The sequence below is a fragment of the Ranitomeya variabilis genome, chromosome 1, assembly GCF_051348905.1.
Source record: "Ranitomeya variabilis isolate aRanVar5 chromosome 1, aRanVar5.hap1, whole genome shotgun sequence".
Classification (NCBI taxonomy): Eukaryota; Metazoa; Chordata; class Amphibia; order Anura; family Dendrobatidae; genus Ranitomeya; species Ranitomeya variabilis.
The window spans coordinates 846,007,555-846,028,307 of NC_135232.1; the positions used below are offsets into that span (position 1 = coordinate 846,007,555).

Here is a 20,753-nt window from a genome sequence, read left to right on the forward strand (position 1 = left end):
AAGTTAAGTTACATGCTTAGTTCACTCATTTGTTATTAAAAAATAAAAATATTGCTTTTCTTCTAGATAGGAAAAGATACATTTGAATATGTCCAAACTGAATGCACGATGCTTTGCTTGATTTTGGCATTGTACAGTGATATTAAGCAGGAACATATGTTTCCCATAAAAAGCAAGCAGAACCAAAGTGAGTTCTACTTTTCTCTGTAGCACATGTGGCATCAACATTATGAAAGACAATAAACATCAGTACTGAGCTGTACGTATGTGAATTCAGCTTTGGAGAAAGCTAAATCAATTGCTTGATGTTGCAGCTCCACCTGCTTGTAACTGCACAAGTCTGATAGCTTTTCACTGGGCTGAGTGCTCAACACTGCTCTTTCCCATTTTCCTATGCATAGAGTTAAAAAAGAGATGTAACCTGACACCTCATTGTGCTGGCAGACAGTGTTGACTTTGATTTTGAGTTTGCACAGTGACATAAAGAAAGCAGCATATCTTAGGGTACAGATCGATGAATAGGAAGAGAATCTTAAAAAATGTACAAACTTTTTTCTGGAGAGGGCCTGGGTATCTCAGTCGGTAGAGCATCAGACTTTTAATCTGAGAGTCCAGGGTTCAAGTCCCTGTTCAGGCGTTTTTTAAATTTCATCCTATCACTTTGTTTAAATTTCAGCTTGTACTTTAAGTTAAGTTACATGCTTAGTTCACTCATTTGTTATTAAAAAATAAAAATGTTGCTTTTCTTCTAGATAGGAAAAGATACATTTGAATATGTCCAATCTGAATGCACGATGCTTTGCTTGATTTTGGCATTGTACAGTGATATTAAGCAGGAACATATGTTTCCCATAAAAAGCAAGCAGAACCAAAGTGAGTTCTACTTTTCTCTGTAGCACATGTGGCATCAACATTATGAAAGACAATAAACATCAGTACTGAGCTGTACGTATGTGAATTCAGCTTTGGAGAAAGCTAAATCAATTGCTTGATGTTGCAGCTCCACCTGCTTGTAACTGCACAAGTCTGATAGCTTTTCACTGGGCTGAGTGCTCAACACTGCTCTTTCCCATTTTCCTATGCATAGAGTTAAAAAAGAGATGTAACCTGACACCTCATTGTGCTGGCAGACAGTGTTGACTTTGATTTTGAGTTTGCACAGTGACATAAAGAAAGCAGCATATCTTAGGGTACAGGTCGATGAATAGGAAGAGAATCTTAAAAAATGTACAAACTTTTTTCTGGAGAGGGCCTGGGTAGCTCAGTCGGTAGAGCATCAGACTTTTAATCTGAGGGTCCAGGGTTCAAGTCCCTGTTCAGGCGTCTTTCAAATTTCATCCTATCACTTTGTTTAAATTTCAGCTTGTGCTTTAAGTTAAGTTACATGCTTAGTTCACTCATTTGTTATTAAAAAAAAAAATTGTGGCTTTTCTTCTAGATAGGAAAAGATACATTTGATTATGTCCAAACTGAATGCACGATGCTTTGCTTGATTTTTGCATTGTACAGTGATATTAAGCAGGAACATATGTTTCCCATAAAAAGCAAGCAGAACCAAAGTGAGTTCTACTTTTCTCTGTAGCACATGTGGCATCAACATTATGAAAGACAATAAACATCAGTACTGAGCTGTACGTATGTGAATTCAGCTTTGGAGAAAGCTAAATCAATTGCTTGATGTTGCAGCTCCACCTGCTTGTAACTGCACAAGTCTGATAGCTTTTCACTGGGCTGAGTGCTCAACACTGCTCTTTCCCATTTTCCTATGCATAGAGTTAAAAAAGAGATGTAACCTGACACCTCATTGTGCTGGCAGACAGTGTTGACTTTGATTTTGAGTTTGCACAGTGACATAAAGAAAGCAGCATATCTTAGGGTACAGGTCGATGAATAGGAAAAAAAATGTACAAACTTTTTTCTGGAGAGGGCCTGGGTAGCTCAGTCGGTAGAGCATCAGACTTTTAATCTGAGGGTCCAGGGTTCAAGTCCCTGTTCAGGCGTCTTTTAAATTTCATCCTATCACTTTGTTTAAATTTCAGCTTGTGCTTTAAGTTAAGTTACATGCTTAGTTCACTCATTTGTTATTAAAAAATAAAAATGTTGCTTTTCTTCTAGATAGGAAAAGATACATTTGAATATGTCCAAACTGAATGCACGATGCTTTGCTTGATTTTGGCATTGTACAGTGATATTAAGCAGGAACATATGTTTCCCATAAAAAGCAAGCAGAACCAAAGTGAGTTCTACTTTTCTCTGTAGCACATGTGGCATCAACATTATGAAAGACAATAAACATCAGTACTGAGCTGTACGTATGTGAATTCAGCTTTGGAGAAAGCTAAATCAATTGCTTGATGTTGCAGCTCCACCTGCTTGTAACTGCACAAGTCTGATAGCTTTTCACTGGGCTGAGTGCTCAACACTGCTCTTTCCCATTTTCCTATGCATAGAGTTAAAAAAGAGATGTAACCTGACACCTCATTGTGCTGGCAGTGTTGACTTTGATTTTGAGTTTGCACAGTGACATAAAGAAAGCAGCATATCTTAGGGTACAGATCGATGAATAGGAAGAGAATCTTAAAAAATGTACAAACTTTTTTCTGGAGAGGGCCTGGGTATCTCAGTCGGTAGAGCATCAGACTTTTAATCTGAGAGTCCAGGGTTCAAGTCCCTGTTCAGGCGTTTTTTAAATTTCATCCTATCACTTTGTTTAAATTTCAGCTTGTACTTTAAGTTAAGTTACATGCTTAGTTCACTCATTTGTTATTAAAAAATAAAAATATTGCTTTTCTTCTAGATAGGAAAAGATACATTTGAATATGTCCAAACTGAATGCACGATGCTTTGCTTGATTTTGGCATTGTACAGTGATATTAAGCAGGAACATATGTTTCCCATAAAAAGCAAGCAGAACCAAAGTGAGTTCTACTTTTCTCTGTAGCACATGTGGCATCAACATTATGAAAGACAATAAACATCAGTACTGAGCTGTACGTATGTGAATTCAGCTTTGGAGAAAGCTAAATCAATTGCTTGATGTTGCAGCTCCACCTGCTTGTAACTGCACAAGTCTGATAGCTTTTCACTGGGCTGAGTGCTCAACACTGCTCTTTCCCATTTTCCTATGCATAGAGTTAAAAAAGAGATGTAACCTGACACCTCATTGTGCTGGCAGACAGTGTTGACTTTGATTTTGAGTTTGCACAGTGACATAAAGAAAGCAGCATATCTTAGGGTACAGATCGATGAATAGGAAGAGAATCTTAAAAAATGTACAAACTTTTTTCTGGAGAGGGCCTGGGTATCTCAGTCGGTAGAGCATCAGACTTTTAATCTGAGAGTCCAGGGTTCAAGTCCCTGTTCAGGCGTTTTTTAAATTTCATCCTATCACTTTGTTTAAATTTCAGCTTGTACTTTAAGTTAAGTTACATGCTTAGTTCACTCATTTGTTATTAAAAAATAAAAATGTTGCTTTTCTTCTAGATAGGAAAAGATACATTTGAATATGTCCAATCTGAATGCACGATGCTTTGCTTGATTTTGGCATTGTACAGTGATATTAAGCAGGAACATATGTTTCCCATAAAAAGCAAGCAGAACCACAGTGAGTTCTACTTTTCTCTGTAGCACATGTGGCATCAACATTATGAAAGACAATAAACATCAGTACTGAGCTGTACGTATGTGAATTCAGCTTTGGAGAAAGCTAAATCGATTGCTTGATGTTGCTGCTCCACCTGCTTGTAACTGCACAAGTCTGATAGCTTTTCACTGGGCTGAGTGCTCAACACTGCTCTTTCCCATTTTCCTATGCATAGAGTTAAAAAAGAGATGTAACCTGACACCTCATTGTGCTGGCAGTGTTGACTTTGATTTTGAGTTTGCACAGTGACATAAAGAAAGCAGCATATCTTAGGGTACAGATCGATGAATAGGAAGAGAATCTTAAAAAATGTACAAACTTTTTTCTGGAGAGGGCCTGGGTATCTCAGTCGGTAGAGCATCAGACTTTTAATCTGAGAGTCCAGGGTTCAAGTCCCTGTTCAGGCGTTTTTTAAATTTCATCCTATCACTTTGTTTAAATTTCAGCTTGTACTTTAAGTTAAGTTACATGCTTAGTTCACTCATTTGTTATTAAAAAATAAAAATGTTGCTTTTCTTCTAGATAGGAAAAGATACATTTGAATATGTCCAATCTGAATGCACGATGCTTTGCTTGATTTTGGCATTGTACAGTGATATTAAGCAGGAACATATGTTTCCCATAAAAAGCAAGCAGAACCACAGTGAGTTCTACTTTTCTCTGTAGCACATGTGGCATCAACATTATGAAAGACAATAAACATCAGTACTGAGCTGTACGTATGTGAATTCAGCTTTGGAGAAAGCTAAATCGATTGCTTGATGTTGCAGCTCCACCTGCTTGTAACTGCACAAGTCTGATAGCTTTTCACTGGGCTGAGTGCTCAACACTGCTCTTTCCCATTTTCCTATGCATAGAGTTAAAAAAGAGATGTAACCTGACACCTCATTGTGCTGGCAGTGTTGACTTTGATTTTGAGTTTGCACAGTGACATAAAGAAAGCAGCATATCTTAGGGTACAGATCGATGAATAGGAAGAGAATCTTAAAAAATGTACAAACTTTTTTCTGGAGAGGGCCTGGGTAGCTCAGTCAGTAGAGCATCAGACTTTTAATCTGAGGGTCCAGGGTTCAAGTCCCTGTTCAGGCGTCTTTTAAATTTCATCCTATCACTTTGTTTAAATTTCAGCTTGTGCTTTAAGTTAAGTTACATGCTTAGTTCACTCATTTGTTATTAAAAAATAAAAATGTTGCTTTTCTTCTAGATAGGAAAAGATACATTTGAATATGTCCAAACTGAATGCACGATGCTTTGCTTGATTTTGGCATTGTACAGTGATATTAAGCAGGAACATATGTTTCCCATAAAAAGCAAGCAGAACCACAGTGAGTTCTACTTTTCTCTGTAGCACATGTGGCATCAACATTATGAAAGACAATAAACATCAGTACTGAGCTGTACGTATGTGAATTCAGCTTTGGAGAAAGCTAAATCGATTGCTTGATGTTGCAGCTCCACCTGCTTGTAACTGCACAAGTCTGATAGCTTTTCACTGGGCTGAGTGCTCAACACTGCTCTTTCCCATTTTCCTATGCATAGAGTTAAAAAAGAGATGTAACCTGACACCTCATTGTGCTGGCAGTGTTGACTTTGATTTTGAGTTTGCACAGTGACATAAAGAAAGCAGCATATCTTAGGGTACAGATCGATGAATAGGAAGAGAATCTTAAAAAATGTACAAACTTTTTTCTGGAGAGGGCCTGGGTAGCTCAGTCGGTAGAGCATCAGACTTTTAATCTGAGGGTCCAGGGTTCAAGTCCCTGTTCAGGCGTCTTTTAAATTTCATCCTATCACTTTGTTTAAATTTCAGCTTGTGCTTTAAGTTAAGTTACATGCTTAGTTCACTCATTTGTTATTAAAAAATAAAAATGTTGCTTTTCTTCTAGATAGGAAAAGATACATTTGAATATGTCCAAACTGAATGCACGATGCTTTGCTTGATTTTGGCATTGTACAGTGATATTAAGCAGGAACATATGTTTCCCATAAAAAGCAAGCAGAACCAAAGTGAGTTCTACTTTTCTCTGTAGCACATGTGGCATCAACATTATGAAAGACAATAAACATCAGTACTGAGCTGTACGTATGTGAATTCAGCTTTGGAGAAAGCTAAATCAATTGCTTGATGTTGCAGCTCCACCTGCTTGTAACTGCACAAGTCTGATAGCTTTTCACTGGGCTGAGTGCTCAACACTGCTCTTTCCCATTTTCCTATGCATAGAGTTAAAAAAGAGATGTAACCTGACACCTCATTGTGCTGGCAGTGTTGACTTTGATTTTGAGTTTGCACAGTGACATAAAGAAAGCAGCATATCTTAGGGTACAGATCGATGAATAGGAAGAGAATCTTAAAAAATGTACAAACTTTTTTCTGGAGAGGGCCTGGGTATCTCAGTCGGTAGAGCATCAGACTTTTAATCTGAGAGTCCAGGGTTCAAGTCCCTGTTCAGGCGTTTTTTAAATTTCATCCTATCACTTTGTTTAAATTTCAGCTTGTACTTTAAGTTAAGTTACATGCTTAGTTCACTCATTTGTTATTAAAAAATAAAAATATTGCTTTTCTTCTAGATAGGAAAAGATACATTTGAATATGTCCAAACTGAATGCACGATGCTTTGCTTGATTTTGGCATTGTACAGTGATATTAAGCAGGAACATATGTTTCCCATAAAAAGCAAGCAGAACCAAAGTGAGTTCTACTTTTCTCTGTAGCACATGTGGCATCAACATTATGAAAGACAATAAACATCAGTACTGAGCTGTACGTATGTGAATTCAGCTTTGGAGAAAGCTAAATCAATTGCTTGATGTTGCAGCTCCACCTGCTTGTAACTGCACAAGTCTGATAGCTTTTCACTGGGCTGAGTGCTCAACACTGCTCTTTCCCATTTTCCTATGCATAGAGTTAAAAAAGAGATGTAACCTGACACCTCATTGTGCTGGCAGACAGTGTTGACTTTGATTTTGAGTTTGCACAGTGACATAAAGAAAGCAGCATATCTTAGGGTACAGATCGATGAATAGGAAGAGAATCTTAAAAAATGTACAAACTTTTTTCTGGAGAGGGCCTGGGTATCTCAGTCGGTAGAGCATCAGACTTTTAATCTGAGAGTCCAGGGTTCAAGTCCCTGTTCAGGCGTTTTTTAAATTTCATCCTATCACTTTGTTTAAATTTCAGCTTGTACTTTAAGTTAAGTTACATGCTTAGTTCACTCATTTGTTATTAAAAAATAAAAATGTTGCTTTTCTTCTAGATAGGAAAAGATACATTTGAATATGTCCAATCTGAATGCACGATGCTTTGCTTGATTTTGGCATTGTACAGTGATATTAAGCAGGAACATATGTTTCCCATAAAAAGCAAGCAGAACCAAAGTGAGTTCTACTTTTCTCTGTAGCACATGTGGCATCAACATTATGAAAGACAATAAACATCAGTACTGAGCTGTACGTATGTGAATTCAGCTTTGGAGAAAGCTAAATCAATTGCTTGATGTTGCAGCTCCACCTGCTTGTAACTGCACAAGTCTGATAGCTTTTCACTGGGCTGAGTGCTCAACACTGCTCTTTCCCATTTTCCTATGCATAGAGTTAAAAAAGAGATGTAACCTGACACCTCATTGTGCTGGCAGACAGTGTTGACTTTGATTTTGAGTTTGCACAGTGACATAAAGAAAGCAGCATATCTTAGGGTACAGGTCGATGAATAGGAAGAGAATCTTAAAAAATGTACAAACTTTTTTCTGGAGAGGGCCTGGGTAGCTCAGTCGGTAGAGCATCAGACTTTTAATCTGAGGGTCCAGGGTTCAAGTCCCTGTTCAGGCGTCTTTCAAATTTCATCCTATCACTTTGTTTAAATTTCAGCTTGTGCTTTAAGTTAAGTTACATGCTTAGTTCACTCATTTGTTATTAAAAAAAAAAATTGTGGCTTTTCTTCTAGATAGGAAAAGATACATTTGATTATGTCCAAACTGAATGCACGATGCTTTGCTTGATTTTTGCATTGTACAGTGATATTAAGCAGGAACATATGTTTCCCATAAAAAGCAAGCAGAACCAAAGTGAGTTCTACTTTTCTCTGTAGCACATGTGGCATCAACATTATGAAAGACAATAAACATCAGTACTGAGCTGTACGTATGTGAATTCAGCTTTGGAGAAAGCTAAATCAATTGCTTGATGTTGCAGCTCCACCTGCTTGTAACTGCACAAGTCTGATAGCTTTTCACTGGGCTGAGTGCTCAACACTGCTCTTTCCCATTTTCCTATGCATAGAGTTAAAAAAGAGATGTAACCTGACACCTCATTGTGCTGGCAGACAGTGTTGACTTTGATTTTGAGTTTGCACAGTGACATAAAGAAAGCAGCATATCTTAGGGTACAGGTCGATGAATAGGAAAAAAAATGTACAAACTTTTTTCTGGAGAGGGCCTGGGTAGCTCAGTCGGTAGAGCATCAGACTTTTAATCTGAGGGTCCAGGGTTCAAGTCCCTGTTCAGGCGTCTTTTAAATTTCATCCTATCACTTTGTTTAAATTTCAGCTTGTGCTTTAAGTTAAGTTACATGCTTAGTTCACTCATTTGTTATTAAAAAATAAAAATGTTGCTTTTCTTCTAGATAGGAAAAGATACATTTGAATATGTCCAAACTGAATGCACGATGCTTTGCTTGATTTTGGCATTGTACAGTGATATTAAGCAGGAACATATGTTTCCCATAAAAAGCAAGCAGAACCAAAGTGAGTTCTACTTTTCTCTGTAGCACATGTGGCATCAACATTATGAAAGACAATAAACATCAGTACTGAGCTGTACGTATGTGAATTCAGCTTTGGAGAAAGCTAAATCAATTGCTTGATGTTGCAGCTCCACCTGCTTGTAACTGCACAAGTCTGATAGCTTTTCACTGGGCTGAGTGCTCAACACTGCTCTTTCCCATTTTCCTATGCATAGAGTTAAAAAAGAGATGTAACCTGACACCTCATTGTGCTGGCAGTGTTGACTTTGATTTTGAGTTTGCACAGTGACATAAAGAAAGCAGCATATCTTAGGGTACAGATCGATGAATAGGAAGAGAATCTTAAAAAATGTACAAACTTTTTTCTGGAGAGGGCCTGGGTATCTCAGTCGGTAGAGCATCAGACTTTTAATCTGAGAGTCCAGGGTTCAAGTCCCTGTTCAGGCGTTTTTTAAATTTCATCCTATCACTTTGTTTAAATTTCAGCTTGTACTTTAAGTTAAGTTACATGCTTAGTTCACTCATTTGTTATTAAAAAATAAAAATATTGCTTTTCTTCTAGATAGGAAAAGATACATTTGAATATGTCCAAACTGAATGCACGATGCTTTGCTTGATTTTGGCATTGTACAGTGATATTAAGCAGGAACATATGTTTCCCATAAAAAGCAAGCAGAACCAAAGTGAGTTCTACTTTTCTCTGTAGCACATGTGGCATCAACATTATGAAAGACAATAAACATCAGTACTGAGCTGTACGTATGTGAATTCAGCTTTGGAGAAAGCTAAATCAATTGCTTGATGTTGCAGCTCCACCTGCTTGTAACTGCACAAGTCTGATGGCTTTTCACTGGGCTGAGTGCTCAACACTGCTCTTTCCCATTTTCCTATGCATAGAGTTAAAAAAGAGATGTAACCTGACACCTCATTGTGCTGGCAGACAGTGTTGACTTTGATTTTGAGTTTGCACAGTGACATAAAGAAAGCAGCATATCTTAGGGTACAGATCGATGAATAGGAAGAGAATCTTAAAAAATGTACAAACTTTTTTCTGGAGAGGGCCTGGGTATCTCAGTCGGTAGAGCATCAGACTTTTAATCTGAGAGTCCAGGGTTCAAGTCCCTGTTCAGGCGTTTTTTAAATTTCATCCTATCACTTTGTTTAAATTTCAGCTTGTACTTTAAGTTAAGTTACATGCTTAGTTCACTCATTTGTTATTAAAAAATAAAAATGTTGCTTTTCTTCTAGATAGGAAAAGATACATTTGAATATGTCCAATCTGAATGCACGATGCTTTGCTTGATTTTGGCATTGTACAGTGATATTAAGCAGGAACATATGTTTCCCATAAAAAGCAAGCAGAACCAAAGTGAGTTCTACTTTTCTCTGTAGCACATGTGGCATCAACATTATGAAAGACAATAAACATCAGTACTGAGCTGTACGTATGTGAATTCAGCTTTGGAGAAAGCTAAATCAATTGCTTGATGTTGCAGCTCCACCTGCTTGTAACTGCACAAGTCTGATAGCTTTTCACTGGGCTGAGTGCTCAACACTGCTCTTTCCCATTTTCCTATGCATAGAGTTAAAAAAGAGATGTAACCTGACACCTCATTGTGCTGGCAGACAGTGTTGACTTTGATTTTGAGTTTGCACAGTGACATAAAGAAAGCAGCATATCTTAGGGTACAGGTCGATGAATAGGAAGAGAATCTTAAAAAATGTACAAACTTTTTTCTGGAGAGGGCCTGGGTAGCTCAGTCGGTAGAGCATCAGACTTTTAATCTGAGGGTCCAGGGTTCAAGTCCCTGTTCAGGCGTCTTTCAAATTTCATCCTATCACTTTGTTTAAATTTCAGCTTGTGCTTTAAGTTAAGTTACATGCTTAGTTCACTCATTTGTTATTAAAAAAAAAAATTGTGGCTTTTCTTCTAGATAGGAAAAGATACATTTGATTATGTCCAAACTGAATGCACGATGCTTTGCTTGATTTTTGCATTGTACAGTGATATTAAGCAGGAACATATGTTTCCCATAAAAAGCAAGCAGAACCAAAGTGAGTTCTACTTTTCTCTGTAGCACATGTGGCATCAACATTATGAAAGACAATAAACATCAGTACTGAGCTGTACGTATGTGAATTCAGCTTTGGAGAAAGCTAAATCAATTGCTTGATGTTGCAGCTCCACCTGCTTGTAACTGCACAAGTCTGATAGCTTTTCACTGGGCTGAGTGCTCAACACTGCTCTTTCCCATTTTCCTATGCATAGAGTTAAAAAAGAGATGTAACCTGACACCTCATTGTGCTGGCAGACAGTGTTGACTTTGATTTTGAGTTTGCACAGTGACATAAAGAAAGCAGCATATCTTAGGGTACAGGTCGATGAATAGGAAAAAAAATGTACAAACTTTTTTCTGGAGAGGGCCTGGGTAGCTCAGTCGGTAGAGCATCAGACTTTTAATCTGAGGGTCCAGGGTTCAAGTCCCTGTTCAGGCGTCTTTTAAATTTCATCCTATCACTTTGTTTAAATTTCAGCTTGTGCTTTAAGTTAAGTTACATGCTTAGTTCACTCATTTGTTATTAAAAAATAAAAATGTTGCTTTTCTTCTAGATAGGAAAAGATACATTTGAATATGTCCAAACTGAATGCACGATGCTTTGCTTGATTTTGGCATTGTACAGTGATATTAAGCAGGAACATATGTTTCCCATAAAAAGCAAGCAGAACCAAAGTGAGTTCTACTTTTCTCTGTAGCACATGTGGCATCAACATTATGAAAGACAATAAACATCAGTACTGAGCTGTACGTATGTGAATTCAGCTTTGGAGAAAGCTAAATCAATTGCTTGATGTTGCAGCTCCACCTGCTTGTAACTGCACAAGTCTGATAGCTTTTCACTGGGCTGAGTGCTCAACACTGCTCTTTCCCATTTTCCTATGCATAGAGTTAAAAAAGAGATGTAACCTGACACCTCATTGTGCTGGCAGTGTTGACTTTGATTTTGAGTTTGCACAGTGACATAAAGAAAGCAGCATATCTTAGGGTACAGATCGATGAATAGGAAGAGAATCTTAAAAAATGTACAAACTTTTTTCTGGAGAGGGCCTGGGTATCTCAGTCGGTAGAGCATCAGACTTTTAATCTGAGAGTCCAGGGTTCAAGTCCCTGTTCAGGCGTTTTTTAAATTTCATCCTATCACTTTGTTTAAATTTCAGCTTGTACTTTAAGTTAAGTTACATGCTTAGTTCACTCATTTGTTATTAAAAAATAAAAATATTGCTTTTCTTCTAGATAGGAAAAGATACATTTGAATATGTCCAAACTGAATGCACGATGCTTTGCTTGATTTTGGCATTGTACAGTGATATTAAGCAGGAACATATGTTTCCCATAAAAAGCAAGCAGAACCAAAGTGAGTTCTACTTTTCTCTGTAGCACATGTGGCATCAACATTATGAAAGACAATAAACATCAGTACTGAGCTGTACGTATGTGAATTCAGCTTTGGAGAAAGCTAAATCAATTGCTTGATGTTGCAGCTCCACCTGCTTGTAACTGCACAAGTCTGATAGCTTTTCACTGGGCTGAGTGCTCAACACTGCTCTTTCCCATTTTCCTATGCATAGAGTTAAAAAAGAGATGTAACCTGACACCTCATTGTGCTGGCAGACAGTGTTGACTTTGATTTTGAGTTTGCACAGTGACATAAAGAAAGCAGCATATCTTAGGGTACAGATCGATGAATAGGAAGAGAATCTTAAAAAATGTACAAACTTTTTTCTGGAGAGGGCCTGGGTATCTCAGTCGGTAGAGCATCAGACTTTTAATCTGAGAGTCCAGGGTTCAAGTCCCTGTTCAGGCGTTTTTTAAATTTCATCCTATCACTTTGTTTAAATTTCAGCTTGTACTTTAAGTTAAGTTACATGCTTAGTTCACTCATTTGTTATTAAAAAATAAAAATGTTGCTTTTCTTCTAGATAGGAAAAGATACATTTGAATATGTCCAATCTGAATGCACGATGCTTTGCTTGATTTTGGCATTGTACAGTGATATTAAGCAGGAACATATGTTTCCCATAAAAAGCAAGCAGAACCAAAGTGAGTTCTACTTTTCTCTGTAGCACATGTGGCATCAACATTATGAAAGACAATAAACATCAGTACTGAGCTGTACGTATGTGAATTCAGCTTTGGAGAAAGCTAAATCAATTGCTTGATGTTGCAGCTCCACCTGCTTGTAACTGCACAAGTCTGATAGCTTTTCACTGGGCTGAGTGCTCAACACTGCTCTTTCCCATTTTCCTATGCATAGAGTTAAAAAAGAGATGTAACCTGACACCTCATTGTGCTGGCAGACAGTGTTGACTTTGATTTTGAGTTTGCACAGTGACATAAAGAAAGCAGCATATCTTAGGGTACAGGTCGATGAATAGGAAGAGAATCTTAAAAAATGTACAAACTTTTTTCTGGAGAGGGCCTGGGTAGCTCAGTCGGTAGAGCATCAGACTTTTAATCTGAGGGTCCAGGGTTCAAGTCCCTGTTCAGGCGTCTTTCAAATTTCATCCTATCACTTTGTTTAAATTTCAGCTTGTGCTTTAAGTTAAGTTACATGCTTAGTTCACTCATTTGTTATTAAAAAAAAAAATTGTGGCTTTTCTTCTAGATAGGAAAAGATACATTTGATTATGTCCAAACTGAATGCACGATGCTTTGCTTGATTTTTGCATTGTACAGTGATATTAAGCAGGAACATATGTTTCCCATAAAAAGCAAGCAGAACCAAAGTGAGTTCTACTTTTCTCTGTAGCACATGTGGCATCAACATTATGAAAGACAATAAACATCAGTACTGAGCTGTACGTATGTGAATTCAGCTTTGGAGAAAGCTAAATCAATTGCTTGATGTTGCAGCTCCACCTGCTTGTAACTGCACAAGTCTGATAGCTTTTCACTGGGCTGAGTGCTCAACACTGCTCTTTCCCATTTTCCTATGCATAGAGTTAAAAAAGAGATGTAACCTGACACCTCATTGTGCTGGCAGACAGTGTTGACTTTGATTTTGAGTTTGCACAGTGACATAAAGAAAGCAGCATATCTTAGGGTACAGGTCTATGAATAGGAAGAGAATCTTAAAAAATATACAAACTTTTTTCTGGAGAGGGCCTGAGTATCTCAGTCGGTAGAGCATCAGACTTTTAATCTGAGAGTCCAGGGTTCAAGTCCCTGTTCTGGCGTTTTTTAAATTTCATCCTATCACTTTGTTTAAATTTCAGCTTGTACTTTAAGTTAAGTTACATGCTTAGTTCACTCATTTGTTATTAAAAAATAAAAATGTTGCTTTTCTTCTAGATAGGAAAAGATACATTTGAATATGTCCAAACTGAATGCACGATGCTTTGCTTGATTTTGGCATTGTACAGTGATATTAAGCAGGAACATATGTTTCCCATAAAAAGCAAGCAGAACCAAAGTGAGTTCTACTTTTCTCTGTAGCACATGTGGCATCAACATTATGAAAGACAATAAACATCAGTACTGAGCTGTACGTATGTGAATTCAGCTTTGGAGAAAGCTAAATCAATTGCTTGATGTTGCAGCTCCACCTGCTTGTAACTGCACAAGTCTGATAGCTTTTCACTGGGCTGAGTGCTCAACACTGCTCTTTCCCATTTTCCTATGCATAGAGTTAAAAAAGAGATGTAACCTGACACCTCATTGTGCTGGCAGACAGTGTTGACTTTGATTTTGAGTTTGCACAGTGACATAAAGAAAGCAGCATATCTTAGGGTACAGGTCGATGAATAGGAAGAGAATCTTAAAAAATGTACAAACTTTTTTCTGGAGAGGGCCTGGGTAGCTCAGTCGGTAGAGCATCAGACTTTTAATCTGAGGGTCCAGGGTTCAAGTCCCTGTTCAGGCGTCTTTCAAATTTCATCCTATCACTTTGTTTAAATTTCAGCTTGTGCTTTAAGTTAAGTTACATGCTTAGTTCACTCATTTGTTATTAAAAAAAAAATTGTGGCTTTTCTTCTAGATAGGAAAAGATACATTTGATTATGTCCAAACTGAATGCACGATGCTTTGCTTGATTTTTGCATTGTACAGTGATATTAAGCAGGAACATATGTTTCCCATAAAAAGCAAGCAGAACCAAAGTGAGTTCTACTTTTCTCTGTAGCACATGTGGCATCAACATTATGAAAGACAATAAACATCAGTACTGAGCTGTACGTATGTGAATTCAGCTTTGGAGAAAGCTAAATCAATTGCTTGATGTTGCAGCTCCACCTGCTTGTAACTGCACAAGTCTGATAGCTTTTCACTGGGCTGAGTGCTCAACACTGCTCTTTCCCATTTTCCTATGCATAGAGTTAAAAAAGAGATGTAACCTGACACCTCATTGTGCTGGCAGTGTTGACTTTGATTTTGAGTTTGCACAGTGACATAAAGAAAGCAGCATATCTTAGGGTACAGATCGATGAATAGGAAGAGAATCTTAAAAAATGTACAAACTTTTTTCTGGAGAGGGCCTGGGTAGCTCAGTCGGTAGAGCATCAGACTTTTAATCTGAGGGTCCAGGGTTCAAGTCCCTGTTCAGGCGTCTTTTAAATTTCATCCTATCACTTTGTTTAAATTTCAGCTTGTGCTTTAAGTTAAGTTACATGCTTAGTTCACTCATTTGTTATTAAAAAATAAAAATGTTGCTTTTCTTCTAGATAGGAAAAGATACATTTGAATATGTCCAAACTGAATGCACGATGCTTTGCTTGATTTTGGCATTGTACAGTGATATTAAGCAGGAACATATGTTTCCCATAAAAAGCAAGCAGAACCAAAGTGAGTTCTACTTTTCTCTGTAGCACATGTGGCATCAACATTATGAAAGACAATAAACATCAGTACTGAGCTGTACGTATGTGAATTCAGCTTTGGAGAAAGCTAAATCAATTGCTTGATGTTGCAGCTCCACCTGCTTGTAACTGCACAAGTCTGATAGCTTTTCACTGGGCTGAGTGCTCAACACTGCTCTTTCCCATTTTCCTATGCATAGAGTTAAAAAAGAGATGTAACCTGACACCTCATTGTGCTGGCAGTGTTGACTTTGATTTTGAGTTTGCACAGTGACATAAAGAAAGCAGCATATCTTAGGGTACAGATCGATGAATAGGAAGAGAATCTTAAAAAATGTACAAACTTTTTTCTGGAGAGGGCCTGGGTAGCTCAGTCGGTAGAGCATCAGACTTTTAATCTGAGGGTCCAGGGTTCAAGTCCCTGTTCAGGCGTCTTTTAAATTTCATCCTATCACTTTGTTTAAATTTCAGCTTGTGCTTTAAGTTAAGTTACATGCTTAGTTCACTCATTTGTTATTAAAAAATAAAAATGTTGCTTTTCTTCTAGATAGGAAAAGATACATTTGAATATGTCCAAACTGAATGCACGATGCTTTGCTTGATTTTGGCATTGTACAGTGATATTAAGCAGGAACATATGTTTCCCATAAAAAGCAAGCAGAACCAAAGTGAGTTCTACTTTTCTCTGTAGCACATGTGGCATCAACATTATGAAAGACAATAAACATCAGTACTGAGCTGTACGTATGTGAATTCAGCTTTGGAGAAAGCTAAATCAATTGCTTGATGTTGCAGCTCCACCTGCTTGTAACTGCACAAGTCTGATAGCTTTTCACTGGGCTGAGTGCTCAACACTGCTCTTTCCCATTTTCCTATGCATAGAGTTAAAAAAGAGATGTAACCTGACACCTCATTGTGCTGGCAGACAGTGTTGACTTTGATTTTGAGTTTGCACAGTGACATAAAGAAAGCAGCATATCTTAGGGTACAGATCGATGAATAGGAAGAGAATCTTAAAAAATGTACAAACTTTTTTCTGGAGAGGGCCTGGGTATCTCAGTCGGTAGAGCATCAGACTTTTAATCTGAGAGTCCAGGGTTCAAGTCCCTGTTCAGGCGTTTTTTAAATTTCATCCTATCACTTTGTTTAAATTTCAGCTTGTACTTTAAGTTAAGTTACATGCTTAGTTCACTCATTTGTTATTAAAAAATAAAAATGTTGCTTTTCTTCTAGATAGGAAAAGATACATTTGAATATGTCCAATCTGAATGCACGATGCTTTGCTTGATTTTGGCATTGTACAGTGATATTAAGCAGGAACATATGTTTCCCATAAAAAGCAAGCAGAACCAAAGTGAGTTCTACTTTTCTCTGTAGCACATGTGGCATCAACATTATGAAAGACAATAAACATCAGTACTGAGCTGTACGTATGTGAATTCAGCTTTGGAGAAAGCTAAATCAATTGCTTGATGTTGCAGCTCCACCTGCTTGTAACTGCACAAGTCTGATAGCTTTTCACTGGGCTGAGTGCTCAACACTGCTCTTTCCCATTTTCCTATGCATAGAGTTAAAAAAGAGATGTAACCTGACACCTCATTGTGCTGGCAGACAGTGTTGACTTTGATTTTGAGTTTGCACAGTGACATAAAGAAAGCAGCATATCTTAGGGTACAGGTCGATGAATAGGAAGAGAATCTTAAAAAATGTACAAACTTTTTTCTGGAGAGGGCCTGGGTAGCTCAGTCGGTAGAGCATCAGACTTTTAATCTGAGGGTCCAGGGTTCAAGTCCCTGTTCAGGCGTCTTTCAAATTTCATCCTATCACTTTGTTTAAATTTCAGCTTGTGCTTTAAGTTAAGTTACATGCTTAGTTCACTCATTTGTTATTAAAAAAAAAAATTGTGGCTTTTCTTCTTGATAGGAAAAGATACATTTGATTATGTCCAAACTGAATGCACGATGCTTTGCTTGATTTTTGCATTGTACAGTGATATTAAGCAGGAACATATGTTTCCCATAAAAAGCAAGCAGAACCAAAGTGAGTTCTACTTTTCTCTGTAGCACATGTGGCATCAACATTATGAAAGACAATAAACATCAGTACTGAGCTGTACGTATGTGAATTCAGCTTTGGAGAAAGCTAAATCAATTGCTTGATGTTGCAGCTCCACCTGCTTGTAACTGCACAAGTCTGATAGCTTTTCACTGGGCTGAGTGCTCAACACTGCTCTTTCCCATTTTCCTATGCATAGAGTTAAAAAAGAGATGTAACCTGACACCTCATTGTGCTGGCAGACAGTGTTGACTTTGATTTTGAGTTTGCACAGTGACATAAAGAAAGCAGCATATCTTAGGGTACAGGTCGATGAATAGGAAGAGAATCTTAAAAAATGTACAAACTTTTTTCTGGAGAGGGCCTGGGTAGCTCAGTCGGTAGAGCATCAGACTTTTAATCTGAGGGTCCAGGGTTCAAGTCCCTGTTCAGGCGTCTTTCAAATTTCATCCTATCACTTTGTTTAAATTTCAGCTTGTGCTTTAAGTTAAGTTACATGCTTAGTTCACTCATTTGTTATTAAAAAAAAAAATTGTGGCTTTTCTTCTAGATAGGAAAAGATACATTTGATTATGTCCAAACTGAATGCACGATGCTTTGCTTGATTTTTGCATTGTACAGTGATATTAAGCAGGAACATATGTTTCCCATAAAAAGCAAGCAGAACCAAAGTGAGTTCTACTTTTCTCTGTAGCACATGTGGCATCAACATTATGAAAGACAATAAACATCAGTACTGAGCTGTACGTATGTGAATTCAGCTTTGGAGAAAGCTAAATCAATTGCTTGATGTTGCAGCTCCACCTGCTTGTAACTGCACAAGTCTGATAGCTTTTCACTGGGCTGAGTGCTCAACACTGCTCTTTCCCATTTTCCTATGCATAGAGTTAAAAAAGAGATGTAACCTGACACCTCATTGTGCTGGCAGACAGTGTTGACTTTGATTTTGAGTTTGCACAGTGACATAAAGAAAGCAGCATATCTTAGGGTACAGGTCGATGAATAGGAAGAGAATCTTAAAAAATGTACAAACTTTTTTCTGGAGAGGGCCTGGGTAGCTCAGTCGGTAGAGCATCAGACTTTTAATCTGAGGGTCCAGGGTTCAAGTCCCTGTTCAGGCGTCTTTCAAATTTCATCCTATCACTTTGTTTAAATTTCAGCTTGTGCTTTAAGTTAAGTTACATGCTTAGTTCACTCATTTGTTATTAAAAAAAAAAATTGTGGCTTTTCTTCTAGATAGGAAAAGATACATTTGATTATGTCCAAACTGAATGCACGATGCTTTGCTTGATTTTTGCATTGTACAGTGATATTAAGCAGGAACATATGTTTCCCATAAAAAGCAAGCAGAACCAAAGTGAGTTCTACTTTTCTCTGTAGCACATGTGGCATCAACATTATGAAAGACAATAAACATCAGTACTGAGCTGTACGTATGTGAATTCAGCTTTGGAGAAAGCTAAATCAATTGCTTGATGTTGCAGCTCCACCTGCTTGTAACTGCACAAGTCTGATAGCTTTTCACTGGGCTGAGTGCTCAACACTGCTCTTTCCCATTTTCCTATGCATAGAGTTAAAAAAGAGATGTAACCTGACACCTCATTGTGCTGGCAGACAGTGTTGACTTTGATTTTGAGTTTGCACAGTGACATAAAGAAAGCAGCATATTTTAGGGTACAGGTCGATGAATAGGAAGAGAATCTTAAAAAATGTACAAACTTTTTTCTGGAGAGGGCCTGGGTAGCTCAGTCGGTAGAGCATCAGACTTTTAATCTGAGGGTCCAGGGTTCAAGTCCCTGTTCAGGCGTCTTTTAAATTTCATCCTATCACTTTGTTTAAATTTCAGCTTGTGCTTTAAGTTAAGTTACATGCTTAGTTCACTCATTTGTTATTAAAAAATAAAAATGTTGCTTTTCTTCTAGATAGGAAAAGATACATTTGAATATGTCCAAACTGAATGCACGATGCTTTGCTTGATTTTGGCATTGTACAGTGATATTAAGCAGGAACATGTGTTTCCCATAAAAAGCAAGCAGAACCAAAGTGAGTTCTACTTTTCTCTGTAGCACATGTGGCATCAACATTATGAAAGACAATAAACATCAGTACTGAGCTGTACGTATGTGAATTCAGCTTTGGAGAAAGCTAAATCAATTGCTTGATGTTGCAGCTCCACCTGCTTGTAACTGCACAAGTCTGATAGCTTTTCACTGGGCTGAGTGCTCAACACTGCTCTTTCCCATTTTCCTATGCATAGAGTTAAAAAAGAGATGTAATCTGACACCTCATTGTGCTGGCAGACAGTGTTGACTTTGATTTTGAGTTTGCACAGTGACATAAAGAAAGCAGCATATCTTAGGGTACAGATCGATGAATAGGAAGAGAATCTTAAAAAATGTACAAACTTTTTTCTGGAGAGGGCCTGGGTATCTCAGTCGGTAGAGCATCAGACTTTTAATCTGAGAGTCCAGGGTTCAAGTCCCTGTTCAGGCGTTTTTTAAATTTCATCCTATCACTTTGTTTAAATTTCAGCTTGTACTTTAAGTTAAGTTACATGCTTAGTTCACTCATTTGTTATTAAAAAATAAAAATGTTGCTTTTCTTCTAGATAGGAAAAGATACATTTGAATATGTCCAAACTGAATGCACGATGCTTTGCTTGATTTTGGCATTGTACAGTGATATTAAGCAGGAACATATGTTTCCCATAAAAAGCAAGCAGAACCAAAGTGAGTTCTACTTTTCTCTGTAGCACATGTGGCATCAACATTATGAAAGACAATAAACATCAGTACTGAGCTGTACGTATGTGAATTCAGCTTTGGAGAAAGCTAAATCAATTGCTTGATGTTGCAGCTCCACCTGCTTGTAACTGCACAAGTCTGATAGCTTTTCACTGGGCTGAGTGCTCAACACTGCTCTTTCCCATTTTCCTATGCATAGAGTTAAAAAAGAGATGTAACCTGACACCTCATTGTGCTGGCAGACAGTGTTGACTTTGATTTTGAGTTTGCACAGTGACATAAAGAAAGCAGCATATCTTAGGGTACAGGTCGATGAATAGGAAAAAAAATGTACAAACTTTTTTCTGGAGAGGGCCTGGGTAGCTCAGTCGGTAGAGCATCAGACTTTTAATCTGAGGGTCCAGGGTTCAAGTCCCTGTTCAGGCGTCTTTTAAATTTCATCCTATCACTTTGTTTAAATTTCAGCTTGTGCTTTAAGTTAAGTTACATGCTTAGTTCACTCATTTGTTATTAAAAAATAAAAATGTTGCTTTTCTTCTAGATAGGAAAAGATACATTTGAATATGTCCAAACTGAATGCACGATGCTTTGCTTGATTTTGGCATTGTACAGTGATATTAAGCAGGAACATATGTTTCCCATAAAAAGCAAGCAGAACCAAAGTGAGTTCTACTTTTCTCTGTAGCACATGTGGCATCAACATTATGAAAGACAATAAACA

At 37.7% G+C, this 20,753-nt stretch overlaps 16 non-coding genes across 16 annotated transcripts; all 16 read left to right on the forward strand.

Annotated features, from left to right (window-relative positions):
• The first annotated feature begins 1,250 nt into the window (after nucleotides 1-1,250).
• TRNAK-UUU (transfer RNA lysine (anticodon UUU)) lies at nucleotides 1,251-1,323 on the forward strand. The gene has a single exon. It is a non-coding gene; the product is annotated as a tRNA-Lys (tRNA).
• Nucleotides 1,324-1,927: 604 nt separating this feature from the next.
• TRNAK-UUU (transfer RNA lysine (anticodon UUU)) lies at nucleotides 1,928-2,000 on the forward strand. The gene has a single exon. It is a non-coding gene; the product is annotated as a tRNA-Lys (tRNA).
• Nucleotides 2,001-5,341: 3,341 nt separating this feature from the next.
• Nucleotides 5,342-5,414, forward strand: TRNAK-UUU (transfer RNA lysine (anticodon UUU)). Its single transcript has one exon. It is a non-coding gene; the product is annotated as a tRNA-Lys (tRNA).
• A 1,981-nt stretch (nucleotides 5,415-7,395) lies between these two features.
• TRNAK-UUU (transfer RNA lysine (anticodon UUU)) lies at nucleotides 7,396-7,468 on the forward strand. Its single transcript has one exon. It is a non-coding gene; the product is annotated as a tRNA-Lys (tRNA).
• A 604-nt stretch (nucleotides 7,469-8,072) lies between these two features.
• TRNAK-UUU (transfer RNA lysine (anticodon UUU)) lies at nucleotides 8,073-8,145 on the forward strand. The gene has a single exon. It is a non-coding gene; the product is annotated as a tRNA-Lys (tRNA).
• A 1,981-nt stretch (nucleotides 8,146-10,126) lies between these two features.
• Nucleotides 10,127-10,199, forward strand: TRNAK-UUU (transfer RNA lysine (anticodon UUU)). The gene has a single exon. It is a non-coding gene; the product is annotated as a tRNA-Lys (tRNA).
• A 604-nt stretch (nucleotides 10,200-10,803) lies between these two features.
• TRNAK-UUU (transfer RNA lysine (anticodon UUU)) lies at nucleotides 10,804-10,876 on the forward strand. The gene has a single exon. It is a non-coding gene; the product is annotated as a tRNA-Lys (tRNA).
• Nucleotides 10,877-12,857: 1,981 nt separating this feature from the next.
• TRNAK-UUU (transfer RNA lysine (anticodon UUU)) lies at nucleotides 12,858-12,930 on the forward strand. Its single transcript has one exon. It is a non-coding gene; the product is annotated as a tRNA-Lys (tRNA).
• A 1,299-nt stretch (nucleotides 12,931-14,229) lies between these two features.
• TRNAK-UUU (transfer RNA lysine (anticodon UUU)) lies at nucleotides 14,230-14,302 on the forward strand. Its single transcript has one exon. It is a non-coding gene; the product is annotated as a tRNA-Lys (tRNA).
• Nucleotides 14,303-14,910: 608 nt separating this feature from the next.
• TRNAK-UUU (transfer RNA lysine (anticodon UUU)) lies at nucleotides 14,911-14,983 on the forward strand. Its single transcript has one exon. It is a non-coding gene; the product is annotated as a tRNA-Lys (tRNA).
• Nucleotides 14,984-15,592: 609 nt separating this feature from the next.
• On the forward strand, nucleotides 15,593-15,665 carry TRNAK-UUU (transfer RNA lysine (anticodon UUU)). The gene has a single exon. It is a non-coding gene; the product is annotated as a tRNA-Lys (tRNA).
• A 1,299-nt stretch (nucleotides 15,666-16,964) lies between these two features.
• On the forward strand, nucleotides 16,965-17,037 carry TRNAK-UUU (transfer RNA lysine (anticodon UUU)). The gene has a single exon. It is a non-coding gene; the product is annotated as a tRNA-Lys (tRNA).
• A 613-nt stretch (nucleotides 17,038-17,650) lies between these two features.
• TRNAK-UUU (transfer RNA lysine (anticodon UUU)) lies at nucleotides 17,651-17,723 on the forward strand. The gene has a single exon. It is a non-coding gene; the product is annotated as a tRNA-Lys (tRNA).
• A 613-nt stretch (nucleotides 17,724-18,336) lies between these two features.
• Nucleotides 18,337-18,409, forward strand: TRNAK-UUU (transfer RNA lysine (anticodon UUU)). The gene has a single exon. It is a non-coding gene; the product is annotated as a tRNA-Lys (tRNA).
• Nucleotides 18,410-19,022: 613 nt separating this feature from the next.
• TRNAK-UUU (transfer RNA lysine (anticodon UUU)) lies at nucleotides 19,023-19,095 on the forward strand. The gene has a single exon. It is a non-coding gene; the product is annotated as a tRNA-Lys (tRNA).
• Nucleotides 19,096-20,385: 1,290 nt separating this feature from the next.
• Nucleotides 20,386-20,458, forward strand: TRNAK-UUU (transfer RNA lysine (anticodon UUU)). Its single transcript has one exon. It is a non-coding gene; the product is annotated as a tRNA-Lys (tRNA).
• The last annotated feature ends 295 nt before the right edge of the window (nucleotides 20,459-20,753 follow it).